General features: G+C 35.3%; 1 non-coding gene across 1 annotated transcript; it reads right to left on the reverse strand.

Annotated features, from left to right (window-relative positions):
- Positions 1–2360: 2360 nt before the first annotated feature.
- On the reverse strand, positions 2361–2467 carry LOC116085457. Its single transcript, XR_004116565.1, has one exon. It is a non-coding gene; the product is annotated as a U6 spliceosomal RNA (small nuclear RNA).
- Between the last annotated feature and the right edge of the window lie 13869 nt (positions 2468–16336).

The raw sequence follows: 16336 nt of genomic DNA on the forward strand, positions 1-16336 counted from the left end.
GGAATCAGTGGGAGGGCATGTACCCAGCCCTGAGGAAACTTGATATGCCAGGGTTAGGAAATTCCTAAGGATCCTCTAACCTCTTAGAGGAGATGGGGAGATTGGGGTAAGGGGAATCTGGAAGGACTGTTTGAAGGGGGCACAGGCAGGCAGGTCAGCAATTGGTGTATAAAGGGAATAAAAATAAAAAATTCATCAACAGTTTTGAGATATCTTTATATCTTGTTTGGGTTTAGGTAATGTTTGTTAGGTTTGATTTTTTGGTTTGATTTGTGATATTGTTGTTCTTTTAGTGGTTCCTTCATGTGCCAGCCTATTCCCATTATTGTTTTTATTGTCTCACTTGTTTCTAAAAGCCTATAAGGCATACAAAGAGTACAGAATGAAGGCACTATCCTAGAATATAAGCCAAAATAGCTCCATCAATGTCCTGGACAATTTGAAAGAGCCATGTGAATATTACTTTTATTTCTTCAGATGATGTGGTGAGTACTGGATTTTTTTTTTCCAAAATTTTTTGCAACATTTCATGAGAGGATCTCGTGATTATTTTTCTTTCAGTTTATTTACATGGTGAATTACAATGATGGATTTTCTTTTGTTGAACCCTCTCTGCATTCCTGGAATGAAGCCTACTTGATCATGATAGATGATGTTTTTGATGTATTCCTGGATTTGGTTAGCTAATATTTTATTAAATATTTTTGCATCAATGTTCCGTAAGAGAAATTGGTCTGAAGTTCTCTTTGTTGAGTTTTACTGTGGTTTAAGTATCCAGGTGACCACGGCTTCATAGAATGAGTTTGGCAGTGTTCTTCTGCTTCTATTTTGTGGATCAGGATGAGGAGTGGGTTGATGTTATCTCTTCTTTGAAAGTATGGTAGAATTCTGTGTTAAAACCATCTATCCCTAGGCTTCTCAATTTTAGTTAGTTAGTTAGTTAGATAGTTTGGGTTATAAGATTTATTTATTTATTTATTACTATTAGATATTTTACTTATTTACATTTCAAATGGTATGGTTATAAGATTTTTAATGACTGCTTCTAGTTCCTTAGCAGATCTTGATTTGACATTGGTAAGTGGTATATTTCTAGAAAATCATCCATTTCATCAACATTTTCTAACTTTGTGGATTATAGACCTTTGAAGTAAAAACTGATGATTCTTTGAATTTCCTAATTGCCTTTTGTTATGTCTCCCTTCTCACTTCTGACTTTGTTTATTTACATACTGTCTCTGTCTTTTGTTTAATTTGACCTCTTTTTTATTTTTTATCTTGTTGATTTTTCTCATGAACAAGCTCTTCATATCATTGATTCTTTGTATTATTTTCTTTGTTTACAATATTTTTTTGAACCCTGATTTTCATTATTTCTGGCCTTCTACTCTCTTTGGTGTTTTTTCCCCTTAGAGCTTTCAGGTATACTTTTAAATTGCAAGTATGAGAACTTTCTAAATTCTTCATGGAGGAACTTAATGCCATGAACTTTCCTGTAAGCTTTGCTTTCATTGTGTCCCGTAAATTTGGGTATGTTTTGCCTTCATTTTCATTGAATTATAGGAAGTTTTTAATTTCTTTCATTATTTCTTGTCTGACTCAGAGACCATTGAGAAGACAGTTGTTCAATTTTCATAAGTGTGTATGTTTTCTGGTTTTTCTGTTGCTGTTAAAGTTCATTATTATCCATGGTGATCTGCTAAGGTTCAAGGCAGTGTTTCAATTATCGTGTATCTGTTGAGGCTTGTCTTGTGACTAACTATATCATCAATTTTGGAGAAGGATTTATTAGGTGCTGAGAAGAACATATATACATTTCTGTTTAAGTTAAATAGTCTATAGATGTCTGTTAGGTCCATTTGATTCATAATATCCAGTATCCTCATTATTTCTCTGTTTAGTTTGTGTCTGGATAACCTGTCAATAGGTGAGAGTGGGGTGTTGAAGTCTCCCACTATTAATGTGTGGGCTTTGATGTACAATTTAAGTTTTATCAATTTTTCTTTTACAAATGTTGGTCCCTTTTTCCTTTGGGGCATAGATGGTCAGAATTAAGGTATCATCTTGGTAGATTTTTCCTTTGATGAGTATGAAATATCCTTCCCAGTCTCTTTTGATTAATTTTGGTTGAAAGTCTATTTTATTAGATATAAGAATGGTTACCACAGCTTGTTTGCTTAGAAAACTTTTTTTTTCAGCCCTTAACTCTGATGTATTGACTATCTTTATTGCTGAGTTGTGTTTCTTGTATGCAACAGATTGATGGATCCTGAATTTGATGGATATTCTGCTAACCAGCATATTTTTATTGGGGAATTGAGTGCACTTTTAATGCATTGAGTTAATGACCAGTGATTGTTAAAAATCTGGAATGCTTTACAAATATTCATGTTATACTTGTGCAATGGCCATTCCAATCTTTTCTGTATTGCTCCAATTTTAGCATATGTGTTTCCAAAGCAAACACTGTAGGTAAATCTTAATGAGCATTGGATCAATTCCTAAACCAAAATCTATGTTCTGTGCAAAAGGTGGAGAAGTACTGCCTTCTCACTTCACTTATCTGATCTACTCATTTTTTATACTTCTTTATTTTTAAATTGTCTGAAGATCCTAATAAAAGATTTGGCCTTATGGACCTATACACCATCCATGGTGGAATGATCAAAGCCTCAGAATTATATAGATGGCCATCTATGCTCTGAGTCCATTGTCTAAAACCAGGCCATGTCCAGAAGTTCCCCTCCCATCATTTAAAGCTGAACTTATTTCTATCCTCTCTTCCAACAGAATCTTTAGAGTGAATGAATACTATATAATAGAATGACATGTTTGATCTATTCAGGGCTGAGCACACAATCACTTATTCTCAGCAGTTTTACAACTTATGAGCCTCTGCATCAAATCTACTTCCATGTAACAATTATATTTTACTTTGATGTAACTATGCAAACATTTGTCACATAACAAATTGTAAAATGATTGTGAATCATATAAATTTCCAATGCAATATCATATTCAAAATAGTTCTCATGACCACATGAATTATCATGTTCTCTTTTACACTCTCAAACTTCTGGGCAACTCCTATACATTTTAAAGCATAAAATATTAAAACATTCTGGCCAATATAAAAGTCAATATAAAGTCATCATATTTTTTACAGAAAGCTTGGAAAATGCGAGCTTTTAATTGTGTGAGAATTTGTGATTTTATTCATATTTATGAATTAATATGGTTTTTGAAGATTATATCTGTCACTAGTATTTTATTTCTATTACATAGACAAATATGTATGACATTAATTTGCAGAAAATTATCCACTGTGCCTTTCAAAGTGATAAGATTTGGGGATAAACATAGTAGGCAGCATGTTTGAACTGATTCTGACAGCATGGCTACCACATAAATGGAATGACTACTTTATTCAATATTACATAATAACAATAGAGAAAAATCCCAAATCCATTTGAAAGTGTGTATAAATTCCATGTTAAGTAAATATCTTTTCTATTAGAAATAAACATAATTTTACCACATTTCTAATAACAAGGTTCAGCAAAACTGTAATTACTGTGATTTCAGTGGTAGGATCAACCTTAAAATTGATGCCTAAGCTGTAATGTGAGAAGATCAGTAGTAAAAGAAATGGAACTTGTTATATATCACTGCTCTTTCTGATGAGGTAATTTACTTAGTAAGTATAATTTTATACAATCTTATTTCTAGCATGAATAATTTCAAGAATCATGCTTTGTTACATGTTTAGATCTCCATGTGGAATCATGACATATATTAAGGAATGGTCATGAATGACATGTGTAAATCATGGAAGAATTTGTTGCTTTGATGGAGGATAGTATAGGTTGTTGAATGCTTACAAGTTATAAAAAAAAAATCCATCCCTCTTTTTATTGATTACTTTGTGTAGAAAAAATAACTTAATATTTCTAATTACTTATCACTGTAAAATAATATTATATATCCAAACAAACAATACTTATTCTTTGAAGTAACCACTTAAGAGCACTTATGAGGTGACCATTATTTATTAATTAATGGCTGAAGCATAAAAATAAAACATGAAAGCCACAAATACTGAACTAAGCTTTTCATATTTCAAAGACATCACAAAACTCTTTTTTACTGAAAATAAAATACTTGGGGTTGTCTGACCTGACTTGCTGATTCAAGAACTTTTCCCGTCAAACCAATTTTATTTCTTAAAACTGCATTTATGTTCCAAGTCAATTACAAGCTGAAAATGTTTAAAATGCTGAATGTTATTCCATCTTCCATGAAATTGTCACCTAGCCAAGGGTTGTTGGCTTAGTTAGGGAAAAACAACTCCAACTACCAAGAATAGATTTCTTTTTTAAAAGCTTAAAGCTATTCTGAATCTTGAAGTGTTTCACATATTTCTATAGAATCGCCTCTTCAAATTAATTATTTCTTATACAAATGAAAATTGATATCACAAGCAGAAATTGAATTTCGAGATACATTAGCATCTTTTATGGAGCTTTATATATCCTTTAAGACTAAAAGAAAATGTTATGTACCAAGATGATTGTTTTTTTTTTTCAAAATTTATATTGTACTGAGAGCTGTTTCAAAGGAAATAGCTCTTTTAGCATACAAGTATTTAAATGTGAAAATATTTTCTCTGCCAATTTTCTGAGCTTTCCAATCATCATGACACACAGTGCATTCTGTAGATACAGAATAAGCATGAAAACTACCAAAAGCTTGCTGTTGATTAATTGAATTTCAAGTGTTGATTTGACTTAACTCACAACTATAGTTTTATCAAAATGAAAAAGTTGTTTTTGGCTAAAAGAGTTCCTCACCAACACCAGGTCTGCCTGAATACTGCCATGCTTCAAACAATGGTGATAATGGACTAAACTACTGACACTGTAAGCCAGCCTCAATTAAAAATTTTCCTTTGGTAGTACTATGTCCAATTTCCTGAGGAACCGCCAAACTTATCTCCAGAGTGATTGTACCAGCTTGCAATCCCACCAGCAATGAAAGAGTGTTCTTCTTTCTCCACAACCTCTCCAGCATCTGCTGTTACCTGGTTTTTGATCTTAAGCATTCTGACTGGTGTGAGGTTGAATCTCAGGGTTGGTTTGATTTGCATTTCCCTGATGAATAAGCGTGTTGAACATTTCTTTAGGTGCTTCTCATACATTTGATATTTGTCAGTTGAGAATTCTTTGTTTAGCTCTGTACCTCATTTTTTAATAGGGTTATTTGTTTCTCTGGAGTCTAACTTCTTGAGTTCTTTGTATATAATGGCTATTAGCCTTCTATCAGATATAGGATTGGTAAAAGTCTTTTCCCAATTTGTTGGTTGTTGTTTTGTCCTATTGACAGTGTATTTTGCCTTACAGAAGCTTTGTAATTTTATGAGGTCCCATTTGTCAATCCTTGATCTTAGAGCATAAGCTGTTGGTGTTCTGTTCAGGAAATTTTGGAATACCAAAGTGTAGATAGTTCATTCCTACTTAAAATGGGGAACAAAATACCCATGGAAGGAGTTGCAGACACAAACTATGGAGCAGAGACTGAAGGAAGGACAGTACAGAGACTGCTCCACCTGGGAATCCTTCCCATATTCAATCATCAAATTCTGACACTCTTGTGGATGCCAGCAAGTACTGGCTGACAGCAGCCTGATATAGTTGTCTCCTGAGAGGCTCTGACAGTACCTGACTAATACAGAAGTAGAGGCTCACAGCCATCCATTGGACTGAGTACAGGGTCTCCAATGAAGGAGCTAGAAAAGAGGATATAGAGGATGTAGCAGAGGATGGCCAAGTTGGTCATCAATGGGAGGAGAAGCCCTTGGCCCTGTGAAAGTTCTATGCCCCATTGTAGGGGAATGCTAGGACCTGGAAGCCGGAGAGGGTGGGTTGGTGAGCAGGAGCAGAGGGGAGGAAACAGGGGTTTTTTTCTGTTTTTGTTTTTGTTTTTATTTATATCTTTATTTTTATTTAATTTTTACAAAGAAACTAAAAAACTGGAAAAGTCAAGATAATTTATGATTCAGTAAATAGATATGTGTCTACTAACACAAGTCTCATCCCCGGGATTCCCTTGAAGGATGTAGAGACGTAATATATTCATTTCATCTCATGTCTATGTGCATTTTTGGCATTATATACCAATGCACACACACAAGTACATACAAATTAAGGCACATACATGAGCACATGTACATGTGTGCATGCAGGCACACACACAAACACACACAGACACACAAATACACAGGTACATAGGCATCATACACATTGATATATATACGCATGCATGCACACATACACACACAAACAGACAAAAACACACACATTAAATTATATACACAGGTACACATATAGGTACACACAGATAGGTACACATGCATACACACACACACACACACACACACACACCAAAATGTAAGTAAAAAAGTAAGGCTAAAAACACCTTAAACTTAATACTATTTCTAGAGGAATTTGAGCTCAGCATCAAGGCTGCTCTGACAGGGATCATATCCAAAGACTTTGGTTTATATTGATCCAGCTGGAATGACAAACCTTTAATTCTGCTGGTTAAACAAGCATTCCATTAGAGCACACCTTTAATCCCAAAGAATGGAAGTCAAGTTAGTTTACAGAAAGAAGCAACCATGTTTGAATGAGATTTCTTAATGAAGGGACAGATAAAGTGATGAATCAGAGAAAAGATATTACAGATTGGATAGGCCCAAATATCAATAGCTTGGAAAGGAAAGAGGTGAATTCAAAGAGCAGTTTAAAGAGCAAAGTTTAGAGAGTTCCAAATCAGTTGATTGTAGATCGGTCAGTTTAGTTGTGCTCAGCTCAAATCCATGAAGGGTGTGTGATAAAGTTTATTGAGTTCATTTTTTTGTTTGTTTTTGGTTTTCTGAGACAGGGTTTTTCTGTGTAGCCCTGACTGTCCTGGAACTCACTCTGTAGACCAGGCTTGCCTCAAACTCAGAAATCTGCCTGCCTCTGCCTCCCAAGTGCTGGGATTAAAGGTGTGCAACACCACTGCCCAGCTTGAAATATAATATTTCTAATACTCTAATACATTGTTGTTTTCATCAAATCACTTTGAAATGAAGGATAGGAACATAATCCTGGAATAAGAGTCAGGGAACTTGGAAACATAAATTAATTATGCTATGTGCTCTCAATTTTATAATGCATAAGACTGTTCTCACCAAATTAAGTGCATTCATGAAAAATTTACTCAGTGTTTCTATGGACATTATCTTTTGTTCAAAGCTATATTGAATGACTAGCATAATTAGGGGTTCAAAGGTTAATGGAGAGAATAAAAGAAGAAAGAAAAGGTAATATTACTGCAAAAATAGACCATGTATTCCCAAACTTTAATTTATTGATGAGTGAAATCTCTTGTGGGACTAGAGTGACGGCTCAATGTTTAAGAAGCATTAGTAACTCTTAGAGAGAAATTTTAGTGTGATTTGTAGTGTTCACCTCTGGTGGATCAAAAAACACTTCTGACTCCAGTTCCAGGGAATCTGATGGATGCCATGTATGTGTGTGTGTGTGTGTGTGTATTGTATTGTATGTACGTGAAAAAATATATGTGAAAAATGTACACAAACATTAAAATAATTAAATCATTAAAATAAATCTAAACTCCAGCAACACTTATTTTTTTCTGTTCACTCATTAGTATATATTTTATAACAAAACATCTGCTTCCTTCATTAATCACTGTATAGTTGAGAAGACAATCACAACACCTTTCTGATAGTCTTTATTATTTTTACTGATATTTAAGCTTGTTTTACTATTGTTACTGTGTTTATTTTTGCAGCTTTTATGTGGACATTACAGAGGATAAATTTAGAGGTTCACTTATCTCCTTCACATGTGGATTCTGTGTATCAAATTCAGATTATCTGTTTTGCCCAACAAGAATTCACTAACTGGTATATGGTCTAGCTGACTCATTTACCCCACATATAGAGTTGAAGACCATTATTAATAAAATTAATTTTGTCCATGCCCACTCACCTTTGAAAAGACTGAATTTACAGCACTGCAAAATTTTAGTCCAATACTCCTTATTAAATTTTGTACTTTAAAATAATATGGGCTAAAGTTATAATATAACGTGGCTTATTTTGAGTTCTCACACAGTGCAAAGAAGTTTAGAGTCACTCTGACCCAGGAAACCTGAGAATAATATCAGTCTGTTAATAGTATTAGGTTGAAAGACTTTCCTATGAAATAAATATCCAGAAGAACTTCTGATCTCCATTATTCACAGCTTATTCCTAAGCAAGCATTCAGGAAGACTCCCATCTTTTTAAAGTATGAATGCATTGTGACTATAATAGTTTTTCTCTGACATGATATAAAGAGTAATGCAAAGATACTTTGCATTTTCCAGATGTTTGATCCTCTTTAAAGGGTCTTAATCTAATATTGCACTGCAGATAAATATAGATTTACTTGATTATATTTGTGAACAGTAATCATTTGCTTTTTGTGTTTCTAGTACAAATAAACTTTGTCATTTGTGCATTTATATAAAAAATATTAGATTAACCACAGTATCAGAAGCCTACAACCGATTGTACTCCTCATAATTCACTAAAATATATCCAACCATTAGAAGTATTACTTTATTTCTTTCTGAGAAAAGAATATTAACATCATTATTTTTCCTTCAAAGGGATTGTAATATGAGCATGGCTCTTGTAGTGACTTTCCTTTAAAATTCCAGGTGTGCTGGAAAATTAGAAAGGGTCCCATACATTACAGGCCATCTTCTGCAAGGTCATGAGAGTATTAAAATAGAAAAAGAAAGAAAAAAGCCAGAAGAATATCTTAACAAGTAAAGTCCTTGGCACATATGGGAAAACAGGCATCCAGCACCCACCCATGGGAGAATGGTGGAAATGGGAATAGGTGGAACGCCTGCACTCCCGAGAGTCAGGAGGCAGACACACTGGAACGCCTGCACTCCCGAGAGTCAGGAGGCAGACACACTGGAACGCCTGCACTCCCGAGAGTCAGGAGGCAGACACACTGGAATGTCTGTACTCCCGAGAGTCAGGAGGCAAACACACTGGAACGCCTGCACTCCCGAGAGTCAGGAGGCAGACACACTGGAACGCCTGCACTCCCGAGAGTCAGGAGGCAGACACAGGAATGTCTGTACTCCCGAGAGTCAGGAGGCAGACACACTGGAATGTCTGCACTCCCGAGAGTCAGGAGGCAGACACACTGGAATGTCTGCACTCCCGAGAGTCAGGAGGCAGACACACACGAATGTCTGCACTCCCGAGAGTCAGGAGGCAGACACGCAAATGATTTTTTGGCAGATGAGAGCACAGGCTGGCTACCTAGAGTAGCTGAAGTGTGAGCTCTGGATTCAGCTAAAAAATCTGCCTTAGTCAATAAAGTGTTGATTAGGGCACAAAGATAATGAACATCAAACTCTAGCTTCCATATACACGCATACACATGTACACATGTGCAACTAAATACATAAATATATGATATCACCAGACATGTAACTCTTAAAAAGTAAAAGGAATGTATAAATTAATAGAGATGTAACTGTCTGGTAAATTGCTTGCATAGAATGCCATTTGAAAGATATGACTTCAATCCCTAGCATTGGAGAGTGTATTTTTTTTCCGAGACAGGGTTTCTCTGTGTAGCCTTGGCTGTCCTGGAACTCACTCTGTAGACCAGGCTGGCCTCGAACTCAGAAATCCTCCTGCCTCTGCCTCCCAAGTATTGGGATTAAAGGCATGTACCACTACCGCCCGGCAACAGAGTGTATTTTAACATGTAAAATTGTCAAGTTTATAAACTTTAATTTGTGATAGTACGCTATTTCACAGATTTAATGTTATTTAGCTGTATAGAAAGTTGAATCTAACTGTAACCAATTCATGAGAAAGTATACTTTTAGATGTAGGCATAGAATTTCAACACCTACAGGTAATTTGCAAGTTCAGAACTAGTAACCTTTATACTATTAGTAAAGAAGAAATAAAGATTTTCAAATATCACATGCATCTTTTTCATTTTCTAAGACAAAATGACCTAAACTCCCAATTCTCCTGCCTCAACCTTCTGATGTTTGATATTACAGGCAGGTGTCAGCCCACCTTGCATCAGATATGAAGATTGAAAGCCATACATTTCCAAAAGCAATTCAGAATGATATTGAGAATCTGAAATCACATGAAGTCTTATACATGATAGCCATCCATGTGACCGACCACACAGAAGTTGTCTAAAGTGCAGTTCAGGGCCTTGTTTTTTCAATGATTTTCCCCTTTACATGGGATGGTAGAAATGTTCCAGAGCAGAATTCTATACCTTCTATGTATCCTTTAAGAATAAAGATAATGTTAATGTTGTTCATAGGTTGATATTTGTTAATAGGTCTCTGCATCAGAGAAAACTCTAGAATTGATTTTATACAACAAGAGAGACTAGGGTTGAATGCAATTTAGGAGGTTGGGAGGCCTTTGTCTGCCACCTTTATCTCTGGGAGAAGAAGGCACATGTCTAATATTCATAAAGGATAAAACTTTATCTACTAGGAAGAAATCAATTTATTACAGAGAAAACTAGCATAATTCTTTATTATTTGTATACATTTATAAAATATTATTTTTCTGTGGTAACTACAGAAATTTAAACCATAATTCTCTGAATACAGAGTCATTTGTTTAAGAAGCAGAGTGCTGCTGAAGTACTAGAAAGTATGGAACATGATTTTCATTATTCCAAGTAAAGGAAAGTGCATCAGACCTATACTAGGCATAGGCACTTTGGAAGTATTCAGTAAGAAACTACAATAGGAACAAAAACACCTAACAACTTTAATTGTCAGAGTATAAATAAGTATATAAAATATGTCTGTAATCAAGAGCTTAGGCTCAGCTTCCAGCCAAATAAAAGGATATATGAAACATGATAAAACTGATTGATGCTAATGAAGGATAGTTTAAATAAAGTTTCATTCAGAGGGAAAAGTGACTAAGTGAATGTACTCCTCATGCCATCTCATTATTAGATATATGTGGATGTTAATGTCAAACAAAGGGATATAAATAGCTTGGTATTATATGATTATATCAAGAGAGATTGAAACTCAGTGTTATGAATTCAAGGGAAGAAGGCATCTTAAAACTTCTAAAGTTCAAAGAAGCCACCATTAAAAACAGAGAATCTATGGATCCATGGATACATTATCAAAAACTGGGGCATTATAACTATAAAGCACTCTTAGGAAACAATGATTAGATTTTCTCAATGGTTTTCAAGGTTTAATAAAATGATTCTGCCAAGCCCTTTCTTTTCACTGTCTGTATGGCACAAAGGGTTTAGTTTAGGTTATTTAGTTCTGAGAATCAAATGGACTGGATACAGACTGTCGCAAGACTTAATAGAATTGACACTGGATACCTGAGTCTAATCAGGGCATCCTATTTCCAAAGGGATAGAGTAGAGCTGGGTTAGTGTTATGGGTGTCAGTAATTTAGTTGTCTGGCTGGCGAAGCTACAGAAAGAGTGGTTGAAGAAAATGGATGCTTTGATGCAATCTTTACATAAAGACCTTTTATTCTGGCTATCTAGGAGCTAAACCTTCCTAGTGAGGTCTGTCCCTGGGAGAATAACTTAGCCTCAAGCATTTAATCTCAACTCCCAACTGAAGAGTAAGTACTTTTTGGTAGGATTGAACTCTCTACCAACAATTACTGACTTAATTGGTTTTAAGTGAAATTTAGTTCAAAATTGGGCTGCTTGAAGGCATCATGGAAATTTTTACTTGCCGTAGTGGTCACATGAAGTGAACTCCCTTATTCAATGACAAAATACCCTAGGTATTTTCAGTTTTTCTCATAAGCAATTGAAATACTGTGATTTAGCAGAAAACACACATGAGTTTATCTATGGCATCCTTTGTATAACCATTGTAAGAAATCCATCCATTCGGCGGCATAAAAATATATTTCTGCCTGAAGAGAAATAGAAACAACGTCAAAAAAGCTATTTACTTAAAATAAAACATTGAGTAATGAACAAAAAGAATGAACCAATTTTTCTGTCTAGAATTATATGTAGATGATTGCTGAGAGCTCAGAATTACTCAAAGCCATGGTGCTAAGTCCATGTTTGATAATATGGTAGTCTTTACACAGCTGATGTTCTCTTAATTACGGACTTGGCAACATATTAAGGAAATGAAGATAAAAACAAATGAATGATTAAAGGAATACTAAAAGTGAATGTAGGCAGCCTTAAAAATAAGATATTTTCTTATATCTTCATTCATTTTTCAGATAAAAAGAGAAACAAAAGCATGTTTTACATTGGCTCAATAAAATAGGAGATAAAGTATATTTTAATCTGCAATTAATCTACTTTCTCATGAACCCACTTGAAACATTATTATGTAAGACAGTATATAAACAGAAAGTTGTAGATTTTTGTTGTTCATATTATATAAATCAATTTTTTAAATCTTTCATGTGAACCCTTGCCATCCCTGACTGCCCCTCTCAGCAACGACTTTCTGAGTCATCTAACAGAGCTTTCTATAGCACATCTTCTTTCTTCTGTCTGTTCTCTGAAATGCAGCATTTTAGAAACTCTCTGTGATGCTGTCACTGGAAATTTTACCCCAAGATATCAAGTTAGAAGTTCCACTTCTGTCAGCTGCTTTTACCCCTCCCCCAGTCGTTCAGGAGGTGAACTTGACTTGCATAATACTTCCATCTCTGAGTCCTCAAAAGTTACCTTTGTTTCTGCCAGTTTAGTTGTTGTTCAGTACCAGCAGTTACGCTGTCTTACCTGCATAGTCTATTGATACATCATAACATAATTTGTCATTTTTGTTAAAATTAATATAATAATGAACTATAAAAGTACCTAACACCATGTCTATGTGTCTTTTTTCAAAATTATCTTGCAATTCCAAGATAATAATTGAAAAATATGTAATATAAAATATGTCTAAAACTAGTAACAAAAAAAGGAAATCTCGTTTAAGTTGTAAGTTGAGTGAATGTCAGGAAAATCGCCAAATAATATTGACTCCTGATTTTATCATTTCTTAGAATTTGAGGGTAAATTCTTGCTGAAAATATTTCTTACTTTGGACATAGGATATTGAGGAATTGAGCTGGTATAGATCTCAAATCTTAAATTCTCAAATCTACCTCTTAGTGTATCAAAATTTGCTTTGGAAGCTGCCAAGATTCGTATTGCTGTTCCTCCTATGGGGCTGCAAATCTCTTCAGCTCCTTAGGTCCTTTCTTTAGTTCTTCCGTTGGGAACTCTATGTTCAGTCCAATGGTTGGCTGAGAGCATCCAGCTCTGTATTTATCAGGCACTGGTAGAGCCCCTCAGAAGACAGCTATATCAGGTTCCTATAGCAGCTATATCTATGCTCCAGTGTGGGGGAATGTCAGGGCCAGGAAGTGGAAGCTGGTGAGTTGGTGAGCAGGGTGAGAGGAAATAGGATAGGGAGTTTTTAGAGGAGAAACCAGGAAAGGGAATAACATTTGAAATGTAAATAAAGAAAATATCTAATAAAAAAAGAAGGCTGCTAAGGAAGAGAAGTAATCTTACCTACAAGATTAGTCTATAAATCAGAACAATGACCTTCAAGGAAAGGTGCCACTGATGGTGTGATAGTGGAACTTTCAATGATAATTAACTGTAGTCTAAATGTTCTCTAGGAAAGTTCATGCCTGGTACAGCAAATCTAGCTCCCATGGCTGGAGAGTTCTCAGACCCCAGAGGACCAAAGACAATTAAAATCATTTCACTAAATCAACATGTCTTGTCCCTCTATCAAAACACCAAGTGTAACTCTTCCTCCTAATCCAAGGTGCTTTTTCTCCCCTGCAAGACATAGAATACTACAGAGATCTCCAACAGACAGTGTCTGTCTGTCTCTGTAAACTAACACATGAACACAAACAAGCACTGTGCTGAAGGCTCAGGGAGCAGCAGAGGAGTGGGAGAGAATTTTGAGAGAACCAGAGGAACATAATGCCTGCTGTGGAATAGTTCTTCTAGACGTATCATGGGTGCAGAACCCAAGAAATCTCAAGCAGACTTTCAGAGTAGAGCAGTAGTACATATTTGTATGCATATATGTCACAATAATGATGGAAGGATTTGATATTTTGAATCTGAGAGGTGGAAAGGTAGGAGTTTGAGGGAGGAGAAGTAGGAATAGAAATATAATAAATACTCTGTATGATAGTCTCAAACACACACACACACAGAGAGAGAGAGAGAGAAAATAGTTTTGTATTGTATAAAAATATTTCAAGGCATGTAGAATGCATTATATTATTTTCTCTATGTTCCAGTGTGAGAAACATATCAAAATTATTGAGTCTGTTGTGTTTCACAGGGGAACCAATTCTTTCCTAGACTCTTGGCATCTAAGCCTAAGAAATTCAACCTGAGCAGCAAATACTGAGAGACACGATGGTGCATAATTAGACAGAGAACAACAAATGCATTTGTAGGGTTGCAGCATCAGGTTCCAGTGGGAGGACCTACATAAGAGACTTGGAGTAGAACAGGAGGTAACTCAAAGAGGGCTTAGTGAATCATGTAAAGTAGGCTTTGCTTCAGTGTCACACAATGGGGAATCCCTGAAGGGTTGAAGTAACATGAGCATAGCTGACTGATAGCTGGAAAGACTGCAGAATGTAGCATGGTAGCGGCAGAATTAACTAGAAATAGTTTGCAGGAAAGCTGCTGATAGCAGAGGAAGAGAGTGGGGAAAGAAAGGATGCATACTTTATAGTTGTCTTTTATTTGATAATACAATACAGATGTTACATAAAGCATACAGAGGTAAAGACACTAAAGAACTCCAATAATATAGCTTTGGGTTTTTTTTGTTTTGTTTTGTTTTGTTTTGTTTTGTTGTCTGCATTTTTTTGTTCTCTTATAAAATGATGGTATTGTGATTCCTAAGGGGAAATCAAGTAACTCTTTGGGAGAATGTATTAACTTAATCTGGCAAAATTAATAGCAAATATTTGTCATTTGATAATTATTAGCTTCCTAAAACAATATCCTTTCCAAGATGTCTATTATATTTGAAAGGAGTATTTCCGGAATTATAGCTAAGCCCCCACAAGGCTTAGGAAAGTAGGGTTGGAGGGATTGTAGGACAAAGAAGATGGAAGGAGTGTTGCAAAATACTATCTTGTGTATAGTCTCTAGCTGCTGGAAGGATGAAAATATAGCAGCTCTGGTTACGTTCATATACATGCACCCACCCACACTCACCCATCCCCTACAAACACATGCATACACACACACTCATACAAACACACACACACAAAAACAAGCATATGCACACACAAACACACACACATACACACTATTGGACACACTCACACGTGCACACATGCCATATAATAGACAGAGCATGACAGCAGAGGAAAACTACTTGCTGATAGAATGTTAGTAGGCAGCAGTAGGAACAGGATATAATATGGTGATTAGGGCTGAACATGATCAGGACACCTTGAGTACATGTATAGACTTGTCAGGAAAGAGAAAAAGAATAATTTCATGATTTATTAGCATTCATTTGAAATTCTATTTGTCCTGGTAGCTTTTGTTTTTTTTTTTTATTTTGACTCATCAACAAAGCCTTAACATCCTGTTACTGAATTTTTAAAAAACATCTTGCTTCAAACATCACGAACATTGATTGTCACGATGAATATTTGTCTGCTGCTTTGTTTCTGCCTCTGTCTTCACTTTCCATGCCACAGGAAGCAGATGTCATAAACAAAGAAACGTGGTGGCAATCAAAGTTCTGCTGATGTTCTATACTGGGCATCAAACTCCTGACATCTCCAAACATGACCTTGCCATCTATGACAGTGCTTTATTTATCCCTCACTAGGAATCATAAAAGTTCTAGCAGGGACAGTTTACTGAACCAAGATTGCCTTAGCATCCATTAGCTGAGCCAAACTTTGTATTATGTACAGGTAAATATGTAAAACTATGATTAAACTGTCCTTACCTGTCTTGTGTCCAAATCTCCTTTGGAGATTCCTGATTCTAAGACAACCAAAGAACCTTTTAAAATCCCATTCAACAATTGATATTACTGGTATGAATTCTAGTTAGGTAAAATAACGTGTAAATAGCTAAATAATTTCCAAATTGAAAAACAAACCCTACTGCATGTAGTCAAAAGCATTCATTATGTGTATTGTAACACAATTTTGATAAGATATATAGTAATAGTCATCCTAGTATTTTAT

This window comes from Mastomys coucha, unplaced genomic scaffold, assembly GCF_008632895.1.
Source record: "Mastomys coucha isolate ucsf_1 unplaced genomic scaffold, UCSF_Mcou_1 pScaffold9, whole genome shotgun sequence".
In the NCBI taxonomy this organism is placed as follows: domain Eukaryota; kingdom Metazoa; phylum Chordata; class Mammalia; order Rodentia; family Muridae; genus Mastomys; species Mastomys coucha.